Below are 22,924 nucleotides of genomic sequence, written 5' to 3' on the forward strand. Positions count from 1 at the left end.
GCCTCAACATAGAAGGACATTTATCATGCTTGCCTTTTACCAAATTTTAGCAACAATTTGCGACTTTGGGTAGATTTCTGCACTGTGTATGCAAACATTATAAAATAGGCAGGCTTCATGTATTGGCCAGAGTTACTAAAACCTATGTCTGCACACAGGCATAAGCTTTCGTTTACATCTATGCCAGCTCTTAGCTGAATTATAAAATTGTCACTATAGTATTTGATGGCCAGAAGGGAGTCGCAATACTGGCACTGCCTGCTTCACTGATGTACACTTATGGGGAGGTGGAGTCAGCGCAGCCAGGTGTCAGGCCAATTAAGGGGAAGGCTTCCTTTAGCATCTAAAGCTTGGCTGCACTGACTCCCCGCCCTCAGTAAGTGTAGGCTGCACAACAGGGAGTACAGGCTATAAGTGTAGGCTGCACATCAGTTAGTACAGGTTGTGAATGTTTGTTGGTGCGGTGCCCCTGTACAGAACAGTACGACTTACACTTACAGCCTGTAAGTTACAATGCTGTGAATATTGAGATTGTACCTCTGAGAGTGATAGGAGTGTGATTACAGCAGTTACACTCCTATCACCTACAGACAGCCGATGCAGCTCTGGCGGTGACTGCAGTTTAAGACAGCAGAATAGTAAGTGCAGCTCTACAGGTGACAGAAGGAGAAGACATGATGTGACAGAAGAATTGTGACTTCAGCTCTGTAGGTGACTAGAGTATAAAATATGATGCTAAAGCAGAATAGTGAGTGCAGCTCTGGAGGTGACTAGAGTATAAAATATGATACAAGAACAGAATAGTGAGTGCAGCTCTGGAGGTGACTGAAGAATAAGCCATAATGTAGCAGCAGAATAGCAAGTGCAGCTTTAAAGATGACTAGAGGATAAGGCATGGTGCAAGAGCAAAATAGAGAGTGCAGCTCTGGAAGATAAAAAAAAATGATGTTACAGCAGAATAATGTCTGCAGCTCTGGAGGTGACAGGGGAATATGACATGATGTATCAGCAGAATAGTGGCTGCAGCTCTGGAGTTGACAGGAGGTTAAGACAAAATGTAACAGCAGAATAGCGAGTGCAGCTCTAAGGTTGACTGGAGGATAAGGCATGGTCAAGAGCAGAATAGTGGCTGCAGCTCTGAAGATGGCTGGACGATAAGGCATGGTGTAACAGCAGAATAGCGAGTGCAGCTCTGTAGGATAAGAAATTATGTTACAGTAGAATAGTAGCCTCAGCTCTGGAGATGACTGAAGGATAAGGCATGATGTAACAACAAAATAGGGAATGTAGCTCTGGAAGTGACAGAAGGATAAGATATGGTGCAACTGCAGAATAGGGAGTTCGTTTTGGAGGTGACTGAAGGATAACACATGGTGTAAAAGCAGTGAATAGCAGTGAATGCATGCACACACACCTTACTTTTTCTTTGTCTTCTTCCTCTGTGCAGTGAGGCTTAAAGGGGTACTCCAGCGCTGAGACATCTTATTCCCTATCCAAATATATACAGCTGTCATGCCCCCTCCCATGGGCTTGCATTGAGGGGGTGGAGCGTGACATCACACAGGGGCGGAGCCGTGATGTCACAATGCTCCGGCACCAGTAATCAGACTCGAAGCGAACTGATTGTAATGGGGTGCTGCGTGCAAGATCACGGGGGTCCCCAGCGGCGGGACACCCAACACGATCAGGCATCTTATCCCCTATCCTTTCGATAGGGGATAAGATGTCTTAGCGCTGGAGTACCCCTTTAAGGACCTGCAGGTTATGTGACTCGGGTCCTAAGCATTCTACTACACAGATCGTGAAGGGGAAAAGTTCCTGCACTCAAGTTAGATAAAATGATAGCCCTCCCTCCATCCTATCTGTCCCAGGCTCTGTCACTCCCTTACTATACTCCTGCACTAACTGGAAGAAGATCAGGGAGCATGCATGCTCACTATGCTTAACCAACCAGAAAGAGAGGGCTGGTGGACAAGACCAAAACTCCCTTAACCCTGCAATAAGTGATGCAATCCACTACATGGACCTTACCTTTCCCTATAGCCTATTGGCCAACTCCTACTTATTACACACTGTTACGCCTAGCGCTCCGGGTCCCCGCTCCTCCCCGGAGCGCTCACGGCGTCTTTCTCCCTGCAGCGCCCCGGTCAGTCCCGCTGACCGGGAGCGCTGCACTGTCATGGCCGTCGGGGATGCGATTCGCACAGCGGGACACGCCCGCTCGCGAATCGCATCCCAGGTCACTTACCCGTCCCGGTCCCCTGCTGTCATGTGCTGGCGCGCGCGGCTCCGCTCTCTAGGGCGCGCGCGCGCCAGCTCTCTGAGACTTAAAGGGCCAGTGCACCAATGATTGGTGCCTGGCCCACTTAGCTTAATTGGCTTCCACCTGCTCCCTGGCTATATCTGATCTCCTCCCTTGCACTCCCTTGCCGGATCTTGTTGCCTTGTGCCAGTGAAAGCGTTTAGTGTGTCCAAAGTCTGTGTTACCTGAACTTCTGCTATCCATCCTGACTACGAACCTTGCCGCCTGCCCCCGACCTTCTGCTACGTCTGACCTTGCCTCTGCCTAGTCCTTCTGTCCCACGCCTTCTCAGCAGTCAGCGAGGTTGAGCCGTTGCTAGTGGATACGACCTGGTTGCTACTGCCGCAGCAAGACCATCCCGCTTTGCGGCGGGCTCTGGTGAAAACCTGTAGCCTCTTAGAACCGGTCCACTAGCACGGTCCACGCCAATCCCTCGCTGACACAGCGGATCCACAACCCGTAAGCCGAATCGTGACAGTAGATCCGGCCATGGATCCCGCTGAGGTGCCGCTGCCAAGTCTCGCTGACCTTACCACGGTGGTCGCTCAGCAATCGCAGCAAATTGCCCAACAAGGACAGCAGCTGTCGCAGTTGACCGCCACGTTACAGCAACTTCTGCCTCTGCTACAGCAGCAACCATCTCCTCCGCCAGCTCCTGCACCTCCTTCGCAGCGAGCGGCCGCTCCTAGCCTCCGCTTGTCCCTGCCGGACAAATTTGATGGGGACTCTAAACTCTGCCGTGGATTTTTGTCTCAGTGTTCCCTGCATATGGAGATGTTGTCGGACTTGTTTCCTACAGAACGGTCTAAGGTGGCGTTCGTAGTAAGCCTTCTTTCAGGAAAGGCCTTGTCTTGGGCCACACCGCTCTGGGACCGCAATGATCCTGCCAGAGCCACAGTCCAGTCCTTCTTCGCTAAAGTCCGGAGTGTCTTCGAGGAGCCAGCCCGAGCTTCTTCTGCCGAGACTGCCCTGCTGAACCTGGTCCAGGGTAATTCTTCAGTGGGCGAGTACGCCATCCAATTTCGTACTCTTGCTTCCGAGTTATCATGGAATAACGAGGCTCTCTGCGCGACCTTTAAAAATGGCCTATCCAGTCGCATCAAGGATGTGCTGGCCGCACGAGAGATTCCTGCCAACCTGCAAGAACTCATCCATTTGGCTACCCGCATTGACATGCGTTTTTCTGAGCGACACCAAGAGCTCCGCCAGGAAAAAGACTTAGATCTCTGGGCACCTCTCCCACAGTATCCGTTGCAATCTACGCCTGGGCCTCCCGCCGAGGAGGCCATGCAAGTGGATCGGTCTCGCCTGACCCAGGAAGAGAGGAATCGCCGTAGGGAAGAAAATCTCTGTCTTTACTGTGCCAGTACCGAGCATTTCTTGGTGGATTGCCCTATCCGTCCTCCACGTCTGGGAAACGCACGCACGCACCCTGCTCACGTGGGTGTGGCGTCTCTTGGTTCTAAGTCTGCTTCTCGACGTCTCACGGTGCCAGTGCGGATTTCTCCTTCAGCCAACTCCTCCCTCTCAGCCGTGGCCTGCTTGGACTCTGGTGCCTCTGGGAATTTTATTTTGGAGTCCTTTGTGAATAAATTCAGCATCCCGGTGACCCGTCTCGTCAAGCCGCTCTACATTTCCGCGGTCAACGGAGTCAGATTGGATTGCACCGTGCGTTACCGCACAGAACCCCTCCTGATGTCTATTGGACCCCACCACGAAAGGATTGAGCTCTTCGTTCTCCCCAACTGTACCTCTGAGGTCCTCCTCGGTCTGCCATGGCTCCGGCTTCATTCTCCCACCCTTGATTGGACCACCGGGGAGATCAAGAACTGGGACTCTGCCTGCCACAGGAAGTGCCTCTCCCCCCCTCCCAGTCCCGTCAGGCAAGCCTCTGTGCCTCCTCATGGCCCCAGTCCTGGTGTCTCCCTGCCCCGTGCCAAGCTTCACCCTCTGCCCTCCCTCCCCATTCCAACTCCTGCTGTACTGCCTGCCGTTGAGGAAACCCTCCATTCTTTCCCGGTGTCCTCATCCCAGGGGAGGCAGTTACCGGACAAAAAAAAGGGGAGACCTAAGGGGGGGGGTACTGTTACGCCTAGCGCTCCGGGTCCCCGCTCCTCCCCGGAGCGCTCACGGCGTCTTTCTCCCTGCAGCGCCCCGGTCAGTCCCGCTGACCGGGAGCGTTGCACTGTCATGGCCGTCGGGGATGCGATTCGCACAGCGGGACGCGCCCGCTCGCGAATCGCATCCCAGGTCACTTACCCGTCCCGGTCCCCTGCTGTCATGTGCTGGCGCGCGCGGCTCCGCTCTCTAGGGCGCGCGCGCGCCAGCTCTCTGAGACTTAAAGGGCCAGTGCACCAATGATTGGTGCCTGGCCCAATTAGCTTAATTGGCTTCCACCTGCTCCCTGGCTATATCTGATCTCCTCCCTTGCACTCCCTTGCCGGATCTTGTTGCCTTGTGCCAGTGAAAGCGTTTAGTGTGTCCAAAGTCTGTGTTACCTGAACTTCTGCTATCCATCCTGACTACGAACCTTGCCGCCTGCCCCCGACCTTCTGCTACGTCTGACCTTGCCTCTGCCTAGTCCTTCTGTCCCACGCCTTCTCAGCAGTCAGCGAGGTTGAGCCGTTGCTAGTGGATACGACCTGGTTGCTACTGCCGCAGCAAGACCATCCCGCTTTGCGGCGGGCTCTGGTGAAAACCTGTAGCCTCTTAGAACCGGTCCACTAGCACGGTCCACGCCAATCCCTCGCTGACACAGCGGATCCACAACCCGTAAGCCGAATCGTGACACACACCTTACTCCTGTTATCTTAAAGAGACCAAATCCCATTATTTCTAAAGCACCCTATACATAACCTTCCCTCCACTTTTTTTTCAACCTAATGACCTACTGAAAGTAACTATGTAGCTATCAATATCCTTGTACTTAGCACCCAGGGTCTAAATGGTGACAGTAAAAAAATAAATGATGAAATGAGCAGAAAGGTTTCTTTCACTGTGCTAAAAAACTGGAGAGAATGAGAAATCCATTGGTACCAGGCTCAATATCATAGCGTCAGAGTCTTTCTCCTCCTGAGAATGAGCCAACCAGTGCACAATGGCTGTATCATCTGACATAATGGGGGAGATTTATCAAAACACATGCAGAGTAAAAGTTGCCCAGTTGCCCATAGCAACCAATCAGATCGTTTCTTTCTTTTTTTAAAGAGCCTGTTGAAAACGAAAGAAGCTATCAGATTGGTTGCTATGGACAACTGGGCAACTTTCCTCTGCACAGGTTTTGATAAATCTCCTCCAATATGCCCACCAGCAGAGATGGACAACTAATACTAGTTGATGCTGCTACAACTACTACTATTACTATTGCTACTAATAATGTTACTACCAGGCACATGGCTGCTGCTGGACCTGGCAAAAAATGTACTTACTGCCAGATGATTTGGCAGGAGTGTTGTTTCCGCTACACTGTCCTCTTCCTCCCTTTTGTTTCTGAAACATTTTTACTTAGAAATTTAAAGCCAATGAAAAACATTTATTGGTTGGTTTAAAGCCCTTTATGTACTGCCTTTTTACAACAACTTACACACCACCCACTGACGTGTACTGAGCAGCAGTTTGACTTTCTGGGGTAACTCCAGGCCCAAGCACCAGGCTTTCTCTCAGAAAGAGGATCAAAGACAGGGACTGGAGCAGGATACCGGAGGCATCGTTGGAGCACTGGAGGTAAGTGGGCATTCTTCTAAACCCTCTCCTTCATGGATAACTCTTTTAACACCAGCAAGCAATTGCCACCGAAACAGAATACTTTATGGACGTTTTTTTTATTTTATTTTATTTTTATATATATTATGCCCCCATTAACGATAATTAAAAGAAAAATATGTCAGGTGGATGCCACTGACCGGTGCCACCATAGTTATAGAGATGAGCGAGCCAAGCCCCACGAGAGATTTACCAAGGTTTCCCTACATTTTGCTTTTTTTACACATGCTCTGATCTATTGAGTTCTCCTCAGTTGAAATCCACCACATTTTCTGTGGAAACTGTTGTTTTTTTGTGAAAATGCTGGGGGCGCACCCCTTTTCTGTGACCACACCCCTTTTTGGAGTTTACTCAGTAAAATAGAGAGTTGATCAGGTTTTTTTCATTTCTTGCACAATGAGACAGAATTCTGGAGCAATGAGACAGAATATGTTGCAATGCGCCAGAATCTGGCGCACAACCGACATAACATGTCGGGTGTACAATAGTAAATCAGGGCCATTTTGTGTGTAAGCAGGAGTCTGCAATACTGCAGAATACCAAAAAAGCCTTCTGATATCAAAATAACCTTCACAGCTGGCTGAGCACAATCCTTAGGCTATACAATTCCTTAGCAAAGTGAGCCCAGCCTTGATCTGTGGGCTGATCTCAGGGATCTACTGTCCATTTCTGCAGCAGCCTCATTGTGCACTACAGATTCCAGCCAGTCTTTTTCAAAGCCTGTAGGCTTATCTAAGGGTACTGTGCTGTTCCTTCCTGCATAACCCTCATTGTGCACTACAAATCCCAGCTAGCCTTTTTTTTAGGCACATACAGATATCTGTAGAACTGAGCAAAGCTTTATGTGGACCTGTATGATAGCAATATGTATTTAAATCACTGTGAACACAGCATAGTCTTCTGAAGCATCTTACTTACATTTAGAGAGAGAAAAAAGGGGGGGAAAATGAGAATGGCGCCTCGTGTATTACCCTTAATAATGTGGGTACAAATGGGGTGTGGAAAGCCCACAGGTCTTATAGGTGGCTGCTCACCTGAGCAATATTTAGTATGCGCATATCACTCACTGATGTCCAAGGTGCTGCTGTGCCGTAGGTCACAGGAAACAAGTAGCCACTTGTCCTGATGGAAATATACAGTGCAAAGGAAAAGAAGACCTGTGAATTCAAGGCACTGCCAAACTTGGTAATCAGATGCTGGAATAAGGTGAAACAGATCCTTGGATATTCATAAACAAGGTTGTTTATTGATAACAGCTACAGACAGATGATGCGTTTCAAGGGGAGTCCCCCTGTTTTTCAGATCAGGTATACATGCACTCAGGATGGGTAGCATATTTAAATGGTACAAATTGGTGTCAAAGTACATAAAGGGGGCATGGCCACCAATGTGGGATGCCTTACATATCACAAACACAATACATAGGACCAAACAATAATAATAGAATAAACATTTAGCCACAAGTTCTAGTCAGAGAATAAACAGTCAGGATAGTGTAAAATGAAAATTTATGTTACAGACGAATAAAAGTAGTTGCAGTAGTCAATACGATCGTACACTGTATACAGGCGAAGATCCTGAAGCTTGTGCGCCGGCGTGTCAGTTGCTAGTGGCGCGTTGCCAAGGGAGGCCGTTCACATGTTTTGGTAATTCCAATCACAGCACGAGGCCTGTTGAACTCCAAGACATGGACTGCCAGCCAGCTCCGATTAGCTGTTAGCTGTGTCTGGGCTAGCGTCACAGCATCTCTGTTCGGCTAATCGCTTGCTAAATAAGGAGCATTAGCAGACATGTGGAATAACAACAAAGGGATGGATATAGTATAGTATAGTGTATTTGCTATAATATATAAGTTGATAGTAGGAAATGGTGACCTGCTATAAAAACTGTGTATTAATAAATAGTGGGATAAATATGATATAAATCAAAATGGATAGATAAAAATGACACTAGTCATTAAAAACAGGGGGATAGCAGAATGAAGTGGGGACTTCCGTGAATAAATAAACAAATACCTACAATCTGGGGGGAATACATTTCAATAAATAGATCAGAAAAATAATACATAGGTGGAACAAGGTATATACATGGGATGATAAAAACCAGATACCTAAAGAGGTCAATAAATATAAATGTATATAAAACAAAACAAAAGTCCCAGGTAAATAGGGTGACATGAAAAGACGAATGAATACATAAAAGAGAACGATTAGCACAATAAACACACTTATAAAAGAATAAGATGCAGATAAAATGTACAGAAATCAGAAAGCACATTCGATCATTTCTTTGAGCCCTACCAGTACCAAAGTCTGGAGTTTATATATCCAGAAATTCTCCCTTATACGGAGTGTGTTAAATCTCTGCGGGTTTTCTTTAGGCACACCTTCAATGGGAGTAAGGGTAATACACCCAAAGTCCTGGTTATGGTGTTGCGTGAGGCGTCTAGATACGCTATGAAGAAGGAATCCATTAGTAGTATTACTCATGTGTTTGTTTAACCTCTCTCTCAAGCATCTCGTGGTGCATCACACATACGGTAGCCCACATGAACACTCTAGCAAATATATAACATATTGAGAGGAGATGATTAAAATGGACTTAATATTAAATGTTTCACCTGAACTTTTAGAAAAAATGTTTTTGCATTTGTTATTAATTCTGCTACAACATTTACACGTAGCTAAACCACACTTAAAAGAAACAGTAGTGGATAAAAAAGTAGTAGGATTACCCGTTTTGGAAGACCTCAGCCTGCTGGGGGCAATCATATTGCGTGAAGTTCTCCCTCTTTGAAAGGTTGCCTCCGGTATTGGGGGGAGAATTTCCCACAAATATGGGTCTCTTAAAAGTATAGCCCAGTGTTTGTGTAGAACATCTTTAATCAGTTTTGTTTTCCTTTGTGTACGTAGTGATAAAATGAAGGGACCACCAGCCGGTGTCAGGATTTACATTTGACTTAGTCTTGACAAGGTATTCAGATTGAGATAATTTACTGGCTTACATCAAATGAGGAATCAACCAGGGATTGATTTGGGATATTTTTTTAGAAGGTATCTTGCTCTGTTCACAGAAGTCCTCAGAAGTGGCACAATTTCGCCTTATACGTTTGAACTGCCTAAACAGTATATTAGTCAACCACTTCTTGTAACGGCCACTAGAGAAATCAAGATAGCTGTTGCTATCCACTTTTTTAAAATACATCTTCATTTTGAGAGAGCCATTTTCGTTATGTAGTACTACAACGTCTAAAAATTCCATTGGATCCATCTATTTTATATCTATTTTTATATCTATTTTTAGATCTACCCTCCAACATGATAAAACAACCATGTCCCCCTTGATAGAATCACCTACAGTGAAGAAGATTTACATTGCACCCCCTTTAATAACAACAATAAAAAAACACGGAGAAGGGGATACAGGGGAGGGAGGGGAAGGGAGAGGAAAGAGACGAAACCAAAACCTGACAGTCAAGATATTTAACCTATCTTCTTATGTTCTTAATGATATAGAAACTAAACTATTACAGAGAGGTTTGTATTTCTGTCCCACAAATAGTGCTGTGGTGTGCCACAGTGCTGAATGGCAGGGCCACGGGTGTTGCGGTGATGAGTGTTGGGATCAAATGTTATTAACCCCGGGGGACGGATGGTATTAACCCCTATGTGTTCATGACACCAGTGTGGTTTTCGGGTTCCGGAACACCACACGCCCAGATTATCCACTATCCCACGGGCCAGTAGTGAATAAAGAGTCCACAACTAGTTGAGGGTAAACGGAGGCTTTACTGAATAGAAGACAGGTGTAATTATCTTCACAGCTATAGCCAGAATTCCCAGAGAGGTGACCAGTACCCAGAGGTTCTCGCAGCTTGCTGGACCAATACTTGTAATAAACTTGACTTGTAATTAGACTTGACTTGTAACGAGACTTGACTTGTACTATTGTTACGCCGAGCGCTCCGGGTCCCCGCTCCTCCCCGGAGGCTTTCGTAGTCAGCCTTCTGTCTGGAAAAGCTCTGTCATGGGCCACACCGCTCTGGGACCGCAATGACCCCGTCACTGCCTCTGTACACTCCTTCTTCTCGGAAATTCGTAGTGTCTTTGAGGAACCTGCCCGAGCCTCTTCTGCTGAGACTGCCCTGCTGAACCTGGTCCAGGGTAATTCTTCCGTTGGCGAGTACGCCATACAATTCCGTACTCTTGCTTCTGAACTATCCTGGAATAATGAGGCCCTCTGCGCGACCTTTAAAAAAGGCCTATCCAGCAACATTAAAGATGTTCTGGCCGCACGAGAAATTCCTGCTAATCTACATGAACTCATTCATCTTGCCACTCGCATTGACATGCGTTTTTCCGAAAGGCGTCAGGAGCTCCGCCAGGATATGGACTTTGTTCGCACGAGGCGTTTTTTCTCCCCGGCTCCTCTCTCCTCTGGTCCTCTGCAATCCGTTCCTGTGCCTCCCGCCGTGGAGGCTATGCAAGTTGACCGGTCTCGCCTGACACCTCAAGAGAGGACACGACGCCGCATGGAGAATCTCTGCCTGTACTGTGCCGGTACCGAACACTTCCTGAAGGATTGTCCTATCCGTCCTCCCCGCCTGGAAAGACGCACGCTGACTCCGCACAAAGGTGAGACAGTCCTTGATGTCAACTCTGCTTCTCCACGTCTTACTGTGCCTGTGCGGATATCTGCATCTACCTTCTCCTTCTCTACTATGGCCTTCTTGGATTCTGGATCTGCAGGAAACTTTATTTTGGCCTCTCTCATCAACAGGTTCAATCTCATCAACAGGTAACCAGTCTCGCCAGACCCCTCTACATCAATTGTGTTAACAATGAAAGATTGGACTGTACCATACGTTACCGCACGGAGCCCCTCCTAATGTGCATCGGACCTCATCATGAAAAAATTTAGTTTTTGGTCCTCCCCAATTGCACTTCCGAAATTCTCCTTGGACTACCGTGGCTTCAACGCCATTCCCCAACCCTGGATTGGTCCACAGGGGAGATCAAGAGCTGGGGTACCTCTTGTTTCAAGGACTGCCTTAAACCGGTTCCCAGTACTCCCTGCCGTGACCCTGTGGTTCCCCCTGTAACCGGTCTCCCTAAGGCCTATATGGACTATGCTGACGTATTTTGCAAGAAACAAGCTGAGACTCTGGAAACGGATGTTGTTGATTTTGTGCGGGCCTGCACTGTCTGTGCCCGGGATAAGACTCCTCGCCAGAAGCCTGCTGGTCTTCTTCATCCTCTGCCTGTCCCCGAACAGCCTTGGTCTCTGATTGGTATGGACTTTATTACAGACTTACCCCCATCCCGTGGCAACACTGTTGTTTGGGTGGTCGTTGATCGATTTTCCAAGATGGCACATTTTATTCCTCTTCCTGGTCTTCCTTCAGCGCCTCAGTTGGCAAAACAATTTTTTGTACACATTTTTCGTCTTCACGGGTTGCCCACGCAGATCGTCTCGGATAGAGGCGTCCAATTCGTGTCAAAATTCTGGAGGGCTCTCTGTAAACAACTCAAGATTAAATTAAACTTTTCTTCTGCTTATCATCCTCAATCCAATGGGCAAGTAGAAAGAATTAACCAGGTCCTGGGTGATTATTTACGGCATTTTGTTTCCTCCCGCCAGGATGACTGGGCAGATCTTCTTCCATGGGCCGAATTCTCGTACAACTTCAGAGTCTCTGAATCTTCTTCCAAATCCCCATTTTTCGTGGTGTACGGCCGTCACCCTCTTCCCCCCCTCCCTACTCCCTTGCCCTCTGGTTTGCCCGCTGTGGATGAAATAACTCGTGATCTTTCCACCATATGGAAAGAGACCCAAAATTCTCTCTTACAGGCTTCATCACGCATGAAGAAGTTTGCTGATAAGAAAAGAAGAGCTCCCCCCATTTTTTCCCCCGGAGACAAGGTATGGCTCTCCGCTAAATATGTCCGCTTCCGTGTTCCCAGCTACAAATTGGGACCACGCTATCTTGGTCCTTTCAAAATCTTGTGCCAAATTAATCCTGTCTCTTACAAACTTCTTCTTCCTCCTTCTCTTCGTATTCCTAATGCCTTTCATGTCTCTCTTCTTAAACCACTCATCATCAACCGTTTCTCTCCCAAACTTATTTCTCCTACTCCTGTCTCCGGTTCTTCAGACATCTTCGCCGTAAAGGAGATACTGGCCTCCAAAAAGGTCAGAGGAAAAACTTTTTTTTTAGTGGACTGGGAGGGCTGTGGTCCTGAAGAGAGATCCTGGGAACCTGAGGACAATATCCTAGATAAAAGTCTGGTCCTCAGGTTCTCAGGCTCTAAGAAGAGGGGGAGACCCAAGGGGGGGGTACTGTTACGCCGAGCGCTCCGGGTCCCCGCTCCTCCCCGGAGCGCTCGCAACATCCTCGCTACGGCAGCGCCCCGGTCAGATCCACTGACCGGGTGCGCTGCGATACCGCCTCCAGCCGGGATGCGATTCGCGATGCGGGTGGCGCCCGCTCGCGATGCGCACCCCGGCTTCCGTACCTGACTCGCTCTCCCTCGGTCCTGTCCTGGCGCGCGCGGCCCCGCTCCCTAGGGCGCGCGCGCGCCGGGTCTCTGCGATTTAAAGGGCCACTGCGCCACTGATTGGCGCAGTGGTTCCAATTAGTGTTTTCACCTGTGCACTCCCTATGTATACCTCACTTCCCCTGCACTCCCTCGCCGGATCTTGTTGCCCTTGTGCCTAGTGAAAGCGTTCCCTTGTGTGTACCTAGCCTGTGTTCCAGACCTCCTGCCGTTGCCCCTGACTACGATCCTTGCTGCCTGCCCCGACCTTCTGCTACGTCCGACCTTGCTTTTGTCTTCTCCCTTGTACCGCGCCTATCTTCAGCAGTCAGAGAGGTTGAGCCGTTGCTAGTGGATACGACCTGGTTACTACCGCCGCAGCAAGACCATCCCGCTTTGCGGCGGGCTCTGGTGAACACCAGTAGTAACTTAGAACCGGTCCACTAGCACGGTCCACGCCAATCCCTCTCTGGCACAGAGGATCCACCTCCTGCCAGCCGGCATCGTGACAACTATGTGCAGGACTTGACTAACTTCAGTGACAGCAGACAGTTGCCTTCTCGGAGGCTGGCCGGGTGTGGACTTCCTCAAGAGCTGGTCCTTGTAGCTTTCCCATGAGCAACGGCACCTGTTAGTTAGGGGGAAGAGAAACCTCCAGGTTTCCACAATACGTGGTGATCCAGCCGCTGGAATTGAAGAAGCACCCTTGTTCGGTGGTCCTGGAGAACTGGGTGCTGACATCTTGGTTGATTGCGCTGGCCCTTTAAGAGGACTTAAGGGACTCCCCTCAAAACACGTCATCTGTCTGTACCTTTTATCAATAAACAACCTTGTTTATGAATATCCAAGGATCTATTTTACCTTATTCCAGCATCTAATTACCAAATTTGGCAGCGCCTTGAATTCACATGTCTTCTTTTTCTTTGCATTGGATATTACTTACATTTACTGGTTTTGAGCAAACACACATCATACTGTATCTACCGGCTGTAAGGTTACGTGCAATAAAAGTGCCTACCTTTAATATGCAACAGTCCTCTAAAGTGCCTGTGTGTCAACATTCTTGGTTTAAAAACGTTATTAGATTTTAAACCCCCTGCTGTCCACTGAGTACTACTAGTCTCTCTATTCCGCCATCACCTTTGCTGTTGTCGCTACTTCCAGCCAGTCTTGATAAATTTGAAAAACCTAAATGTTTAAACCTCCTGTTGTCTGCTGGTTACTACACCACTTACCAGTCCACTTCCTCCTGCTGTGACTCTGATTACTACCAGTCCCTCTAGTCCTTACCCACCCTTGCCGCCACGACTTTAAGATGATCTTGAAAAATGTGAAAAACCTACATTTTTAAACCTCTTGCTATATGCTGGATACTAGAGGACTACCACCTTCTGCAGATAATTGTTTCTGCTTTTCATACAAAAGCTACTTCTTCTACTATTTTGGGACACCAGTTCTGTTGCTATTCCCAAAAAGGGAATTTTTTTGGAACGCTTGACTTAAACCATGTCTTCTTCTTCACTTACCAGACTCGAAACCTGTTGCTTGTCCCAAAGAGAGATACTTTTTTAAATAAATCTATCCTGTCTTCACTTGTCAGACTCAAAACTGGTTGCTATTTTTAAAAAGATCTTGAAAAAAGGAATTACGTCTTTTGATATCTCCATACACATTTAACATTCATTCAGTCATCTGCCAACAGCCAGAAAAACTTAATGCAGCTTTATCTTAGTGTTAATAGGCCTAAAAAAAATCTGTTAGCACATTAAACAAGCTGTTAGTTACTATGAGTTACCGCAAGTTACAAAAACTGAGCCTTAAAACCACTTTAAAACTTGACTACATTCGTAGAAGTGTTATTCAAGGTTTTAGAGCTCTTAGGTAGCACTGTAAACATGTTTAGGGACTTATTTCATTGCAGATTCATGTTACACTAGTTTGACCAGAACCAAATGTTTTGCAAAAGTTTGGCTAGCCCGGCAACTTGAATTTTTCAAAAGGTTGCTCATCAATATTATAAATTGGATTATACAATACGTATTGCTCCTTTTGCCTCTCATTGTAAAAAAAAAAAAATACATATCATATTGTATCTGACTATATAGGAAAGTGTATCAGACTATGCTTTTTTATACTGTAAAAAAGGCATACTGTAAAAAAGGCATAACAGACCAACATGAATCAAAAAAGACACAATGGATGCAATCAGAATACTATATGAGATGTACAAACTCTAAAAACACATCAGAGCATTCTGTAAATGTCATAAACAAACATAATTTTATTTTATCTGATATGATCATTTGACCCATGCTATTTCAATGCCTTAACTACACTTAACAATGTTATGTATTCATGATTGTAGTATCTACACTTATTGAGAAAAAAAATGATGCACCCAGATAGAAATGTCGGTTTACTGCAAAACTCAACATGCAGTTATGTGTCAGGCAGATTAATGTTACAGGTTAATGATTACAGATGATTGGAGTCTTGTCACAAGAGGTAAAAGATGCTTCCCATATAAAAGACTCTTAGTGGTTACTAGTATACCTCCTTATGCAATAATGTTGACAGATAGATATGCCTCCATGACAGTTTACATTTTGTCCAGTTGACAGACTTTGCGCAGGAGGGCATCATTGGACAGAGAAACAGGATGGTATTTTGAAAGCTTGTCCGCCATCTAGAACATTTTTACAAAGCTGTTTGGAAGTGTTGGGAGCAGATATACCACCCATAAAGAGCATTTGAGCGACTGACAACAACAAGCAGCTCCCACTGTTTCCTTGTCTGCCATCCAGACACAGGATTCTGGAAATTGAATAAATAGTACACTATATAAAAACTGTATAAAATGTGTTTATGTAAAAATGTGTGTTATCGTCAAGAAGTGGATAGAATTTATGGAGTACAATTCAATTACAAGAGTAGAAGAGGCATTGTAAAAAAGAAAGGAGAGCTGAAGGTCAGACTCAAGAACACTTACTATGTACTGTAAATGTCAAGAAAATTATCTTAAATAACAGTTTTGTTAAGCATTCAGGAATACAGAATGCAATGTCCATCTTCATATGAGAGAAAATATTTGCTTCAAAATGGAAAGAAATATGAATTATGTTACATAGGACTCTACATAGTGTAATCTACACTGCTCTTTGAAGCTTAACTCTACATTGCTATTTGAAGCTTTTAACTTTTCATAATTCTTCTAAGTGTATGGACATTTATTAGTTTTATAGCAGTTATTTTAAAGGGTTCTCTGATGACTATATAAATATATATATATGTATATAAATATATATATATATATATATATATATATATATATATATATAAATATCATGTTCCCCTGCGCCTGTGTATTTTATGACTGAGTGGCACTCTCGTCCATGTATTGGTAGCCCAGGTACCAGAGCGCCCCCCGACATCAGTGCCCGGGACCCTTAGTGGCCCTGTGACATGCGACCGGGCGATCCCCTCTGGGTCCACAAGGATCGGGCGGTGGACATTGGGACTCCCTGGTGGGCTAGAGAGATATATGTGCCTAGTATGATTGCTATGATCAGGATGAGTGGGGACTATAGTACAGTTTCTTTACCATCGATACTGCGCTGACTAGCGCCTTGCCAACACTTTATACAGCATTGCCCTACAGTAAGATGGCCACCGCTATGCGATTTGCAGCGGTGCGCATGCGCCTCTGGCCAACATACTGACACTACACCGATAGTCATGTGCTCTGGTTCCATTTGAGTGATTGGTCCGTTCCTTTACAACTTTATTTATACACACACTGGCGTCCGTCGCCATGACACTGGCTGTATCGCTATACTGGCGTTCGCCGCCATTACACTTGCTACACATGGGACACGCTTCCTCGGTGAGTGACGCCACACACCTGCCCTGAATCCCTATGGTATTTAAGTTGTTTGTTTACATACTTTACTGTTTTTATATTTTATACCATTCTCTGTTTTACCTATGTATAAGATCTGCATAGATATGTTTTTAATATCACTCACTTGTATCTGGATGACTATTGTACATCCCCTAATATTTTTTTGATGCACTGTATGCACTGGCACTTTATGAATGTTTACATATCTATAATTGTTTGTAATTATGATTGATTTATTTCACCCTCTATATATACTGCGCTGTGATCACTGTTATTTAGCTTGAGAATGGTGTTGTGAGAACACCGAAACGTCGCTGCTGTTTGCTTTTGGAATAAAGCCACTTTTTTGATATTTTCACTACTATTGAGTGCTGCGGTCATCCTTTATGTTTTATATATATATATATATATATATATATATATATATATATATATATCTCAATGCAAAATCTATGATCACATTTAGTGTTGCCAATAGCAAAATTCACAAAGTACACTAAAGTATAGCTTTTATTAATAATCCCTTTAAATCACCAAAGCAAGAAAATTCTGTAAACCAGCATAAAAATCTATAAAAAAGACTGCATATTGTGGAGCAGTTTTTATCTCTTTTTGTGTAATTTGTAAATTCTTTAGGTACTACGTGGCCCCACCACTTATCAAGTGTGGATGGTACACCATTTTTTGTTATGAGATTTTGTGCTCGTTTACCGAGCTTTGGTGATTTTAGTAGATTGATAATAAAAAAAAATATCTATTTTAAAATACTTTGTAGTTTAGTGGTGGCTCAGTACTTTCCAGTATGCATTGCTTTTCCTCAGCCCACCACCCCCCACCCCCATCGTGCCACCCAGAGCTGTTGCTGTTGTAGCTGTTGCTACTATTGGTACTGTTTAATAGTAGAGTTAAGCGAACTTACAGTACATTGGCTTGTAACAAACCTCGCAGCTCGACCATGGATTACTTTAGTCTGCATAAATTAGTTCAGCTTTCCAAGTGCTCTGGGTGCCTGAAAAAGTCCGGAATGACAGTCTTAGGTCTACTAGGACTGTATCCACCTTTTCCAGGCAACTGGAGCACTTGGAAAGCTGAAATAATTTATGTAGACTAAAGCAATTAACGGCCAATGTTTGTATGACAGGAAGATGGTGATGCAGGCTGTAAGGACTGGTCACCAGGAAGTAGCAGCAGCTGAGTCAACATCATATTGAAAATTAAAGGACCACATAACTTCCTGACAGGGGTATTTCAGCAAAAGCATGCAGAAGCTAGTACAATTTGTTATAAGAATATGTTAGTATCCTATACTGGATTAATTATTTAATAAAAAATGCTCATCTTCAAAAATGGAACAGCATAGCTATATCTTACCTTTCAAAAGTCCCCCTTCTCCTTTATCTTTCCCCACTATCAGTTTTGTTACTACACAGCCAACTATATGTTGATATGTTAACATATCCGTTAACATATTAACGGCTTGCGGGCATGCTGGGAGTTGTAGTTTTGCAGCAGTTGGAGGCACCCTGCTTGGGAAAAACTGTGTTAGGGAATCTGTCAGATCCATACCAAGTACAGAGTTGCAGACCCCAGTATTTAGGTGCTATGGGGATATTATTAACCAAAAATTTTTGGTTTTGACAACGGTTGTCTGTAACATCATAACTGGTGATTTTGAGATGTAGCAGCATGCTTTCTCCTTCCTTCTTCTACCATGCTTCAACTTATTGACATATATGTCTGGAAACCAAGCCCTGTACATCATACATGCATCCATACATTTACAGAGGTCTTCTATCAGAAATTAAAGATACTTCAAATTGTAATTTTCGGAGGCAGATGGCCGGGACAATAATGTATGTACAGATTTAATGTAATTGTGAAGGACAATGTCATTGTAGTTATACAGTATGAGCTGGTTTTAAGTGACAAATTACTGCAAAACTCTTCTTGTAATTCCAAAGTCTCTGCAATGCAGGAAGACATGGATGGGAGCTATAATTTCAGTAGGATGGAAAGGTCTTTTTTGTTGCTGTAAACTGTGTAAGGGAAAATGTAACCATGGATGTGGGATGTGGGATTACCTTTTTATATATGGGAAAAATCATTAAATTTTTATGTAGGGGGTGATGGGAGTTGTATTTCTTGAATTCCATTTGTCCCCTCTTGCAATCACAGTGGTTGCAGCAGGGACTGGCAGGGAGTCCCTTGGGCCATATGATTGGAAAAAAAGAAAGTTTTGAAATATACAGTGGCTTCTCTAATTTCAGCAAATTAAGGTTAATTGTAAATGAGACCACAGCCAATAAAGGTCAAATAGGTAATAGAACATCAACGGAATGTGGGTCAAGTGGTTTAACCTTAATTGGCTGTGGTTTCATTACTCAGTTAACCCCTTAAGGACTTAGCATTTTTCCATTTTTGTATTTTCATTTTTTCCTCATCACCTTCTAAAACTCAAAACACTTTCAATTTTGCACATAAAATTCCATATGATGGCTTATTTTTGTGCCACCAATTCTACTTTGCAGTGACATTAGTCATTTTACCAAACACCCACGGCAAAACAGAAAAAAAATCATTGTGCGACAAAATTGAAGAACAAAATGTCATTTTGTAACTTTTGGGGGCTTCCGTTTCTACGCAGTGCATTTTTTGGTAAAAATTAAACCTTATCTTTATTCTCTAGGTCCATATGATTAAAATGATACCTTACTTATATAGGTTTGATTTTCTTGTACTTCTGAAAAAAATCATAACTACATGCAGGAACATGTATACGTTAAAAATTCTCATCTTCTGACCCCTATGACTTTTTATTTTTCTGCGTACAGGCCGGTATGGGGCAAATTTTTTGCACCGTAATCTAAAGTTTTTATCGGTGCCATTTTTGTATTGATCTGACTTTTTGATTGCTTTTTATTCATTTTTTCATGATATAAAAAGTGACCAAAAATACGCTATTTTGTACTTTGGATTTTTTTTGCGCGTACGCCATTGACCGTGCGGTTAATTAACAATACATTTTTATAGTTCGAACATTTCCGCACGTGGCGATACCACATATGTTAAATTTTATGTACACAGATTTTTTTTCATGGGAAAAGGGGGGTGATTCAAACTTTTATTAGGAAGGGGTTAAATGATCTTTATTAACTTTTGTTTTCACTTTTTTTTGCAGTGTTATAGCTCCCATAGGGGGCTATAACACTGCACACATTGATCTTTTACACTGATCCCTGCAAAGCCATAGCTTTGCATGGATCAGCGTTAAAGGGGGTTGACTGCTCAAGCCTGTAGCTCAGGCTTGGAGCAATCAAACGCAAATCAGACGCAATGGAGCTACGTAAGAGGACCTCCGCTTGAGTCCTAGCTGATCGGAACATCACGATTTTATCGCGATAGTCCCGATCAGCCCGACTAAGCTGCCGGGAAACTTTTACTATCATTTTTGACGCGGCTATCAACTTTGATCGGCGCGTTTAAAGGGTTAATAGCGCGCGGCACAATGATTGGTGCCGCACGCTATTAGCCAAGGATCCCGGCTATCAATAACCACCGGGACTGACCCGGTATGATGCGGGGTCATGGCGTGACCCCGTTTTAAATACCGGAACCGGGCGCAGGGTGTACTTAAGAGGTTGAGGTATTTCCCTCCTATTTACTGTTCTTCATTCATCTGCTGTGTGAGCGAAAATAATAATAATAATATATATATATATATATATATATATGATTTCTCTTTCTCTCACTATATATATATATATATATATATATATATATATATATATATATTGCAAGGATTTCTCCCTGGGGATAGCTCTGGGATTGTTCTTGACACCGCCACCGGACACGTTTCCCCTTCAATCAGCAGACAAACAACAGTACTTTATGTAAGTCCTGCCCCTTGCCAGCTTTATTAGATAGGATGCAGGATAAATAAAAATATAGCACAGGGACAAACAAAACCCTAGACTGTCCAGTCACTAACTAAACAACCAAGCATGCCCTGACAATCAACTGGTGGTCTTTTCCCTGCCAGTTAAACTTATGCCTCCTGCAACCTTCTACTCACTGTTCACACACAGCATTTACAACCTCTTGCTGTGTGTCTTGTCCCCATTTGGGGCCACTCACAGCTGGGGCTTTGTGTTCCTCACCAGGAACCCTGCGTCCCCCCACAGCCAGCTTGCTGTCTTCTGGGGAGAGCCCAGACTATTCTGTTTGACTTCCTTTTAATATATATTTGTCTTAATATATATTATAATATGTAATATATATATATATATATATATATATATATATATATATATATATATATAATTTAACCACAGCCAATAAAGGTCAAACCACTTGACCTACATTCCGGTTGATGTCCTATTACCTATTTGACCTTAATTGGCTGGTTGGTCTCATTATTCAATTAACCTTAATTTGCTTAAATTAGAGAAGCTACTGTATATTTCAAAACTTTCTTTCTTCCATTCATATGGCCCCAGTGACTCCCTGCCAGTCCCTGCTGTAACCACTGTGATTGCAAGCGGGGACAAATGAAATTCAAGAATTACAGCTCCCATCATACCCTACATAAAAATTAAATGATTTTTCCCATATATAAAAAGGTAATCCCACATCCCCACATCCATGGTTGCATATTCCCAGATTCATATGCAGGGGAGCGGACATACAGGAATGCGGGGGAGAAGGAATGGGCGACGGTCCGTTATCGCGCTGTCTGCGCTTTGTCAGGCCCCTAGTGCTTTCACAAACAGGTGTGCTATTTAACATGGGAAGTGACGTAAACACACCCACAGCCACAGGTGAATAACAAAATTAAAATAAACAATTAAAAACACACCTAGATACAAGATTTGAACAAACAGCAACAATTCTACTACTGATAAACATTAATTTTTGAAATTTTTCATTTCTATCATTGAGCATTAGTGGCTCCTAATCTTGAGATCCAACGGGATTCTTTTTTTAAGCAGTAGTTGATGTCTATCTCCTTGTCCTGCCGGATCTACTTTATCTATCCCTGCAAATTTCAAAGACTTCAAATCACTTGAATGGAATTCTCTCACATGTGTAATAAGTTTGGTGGATTCGATCCCTGTTCCAATGGACCGGAGGTGTTCTCTGATCTTATGGAACAGGGGGGTGGATCATTTTACCAATATAGAAAAATCCACATTCACAATAAACCGCATATATAACAAATTTAGTCCTACAAGTAATAAATTGCTGAATGTGAATATGGTAGCCTCCTAACACTAGGGACTTAACACCAGAATTGTAGCCGCAAGAACCGCATGGATAATTACCGCACAGGCTGTGTTCAGACAACGAATGCGTTTTTGCATTTTTCTGTTGAAAAGTTTTATTCTCTTGCTTCAAGTATTGCTGAATGGTTTTGCTCCTTTTGTAGGTGACAATCGGCTTTTCAATAGTAACTGCCGCTAAATCTTCATCTTGCTGTAACATGTACCATTTTTTTCTATTGCTTTCTTAATACAATTATTCATTGGTGTATTATTAAAAGAGAAGGAAATGCGGTTCGATTTTTCTTTACTTTTATTTCTCAACAGGGTCTCTCTTTTAACCTTCTTAGCTTTTTCCTCAGCTTCTTTGATAACTTTTAGAGGGTATCCCCGATTTAAGAACCTTTATTCCAGGTCTGCAACTTGCTGTTCATATAGCTCTTTACAATTATTTATTCTTTTCAATCTGATCATCTGGCTATACGGAATACTGTTTTTAATATGAACAGGATGAGAGGAGCTATAGTGCAGCAGTGCATTCCTGGAAGTAGGTTTCCTGAACCCTGATGTGACTAGTTTACCGTTATCAACATCGATTTTGACATCTAAGAATTCAAGAGAATTCTGTCCAAAATGGGAAGTGAACGACATATTAACGTCATTGGAATAATTCAAATACTTAACAAAATCATTAAATTGGTCACCAGTACCATTCCAAATGACAAATATGTTGTCCACATAACGCCATATGGTACTAATAAACTTTACATATGGATTGTGGGATGAAAAAATGTATTTCCTTTCGAAAACCGCAAGGAAAATATTTGTGAATGCACATGAGATAGACGTACCCATCGCGGTACCATTCTTTGGTCTATACCAGCTTTTTTCGAATTAAAATACATTATTAGAAAGAACAAAATAAACCCCTTCCAGGATGAAATTAATAAGTTCCTCTGAGTGATCAGTACTAGACAGGAACTGTTTTAGAGCCTCTATACCCGCCTCCAATGGTATGCGGGTATAGAGGCTCTCCACGTCAATAGAGGCAAGGGCAAAATCGCTTTGCCAACCATACCCTTCCAAAGCCACAATTAGATTCCCTGTATCACGGAGGTAGGTGGGAATATCTTGCAGCAAGGGGTTAATGAGCCAGTCTACATAA

The sequence above is a fragment of the Hyla sarda genome, chromosome 2 (genome assembly GCF_029499605.1).
Source record: "Hyla sarda isolate aHylSar1 chromosome 2, aHylSar1.hap1, whole genome shotgun sequence".
Lineage (NCBI taxonomy): Eukaryota > Metazoa > Chordata > Amphibia > Anura > Hylidae > Hyla > Hyla sarda.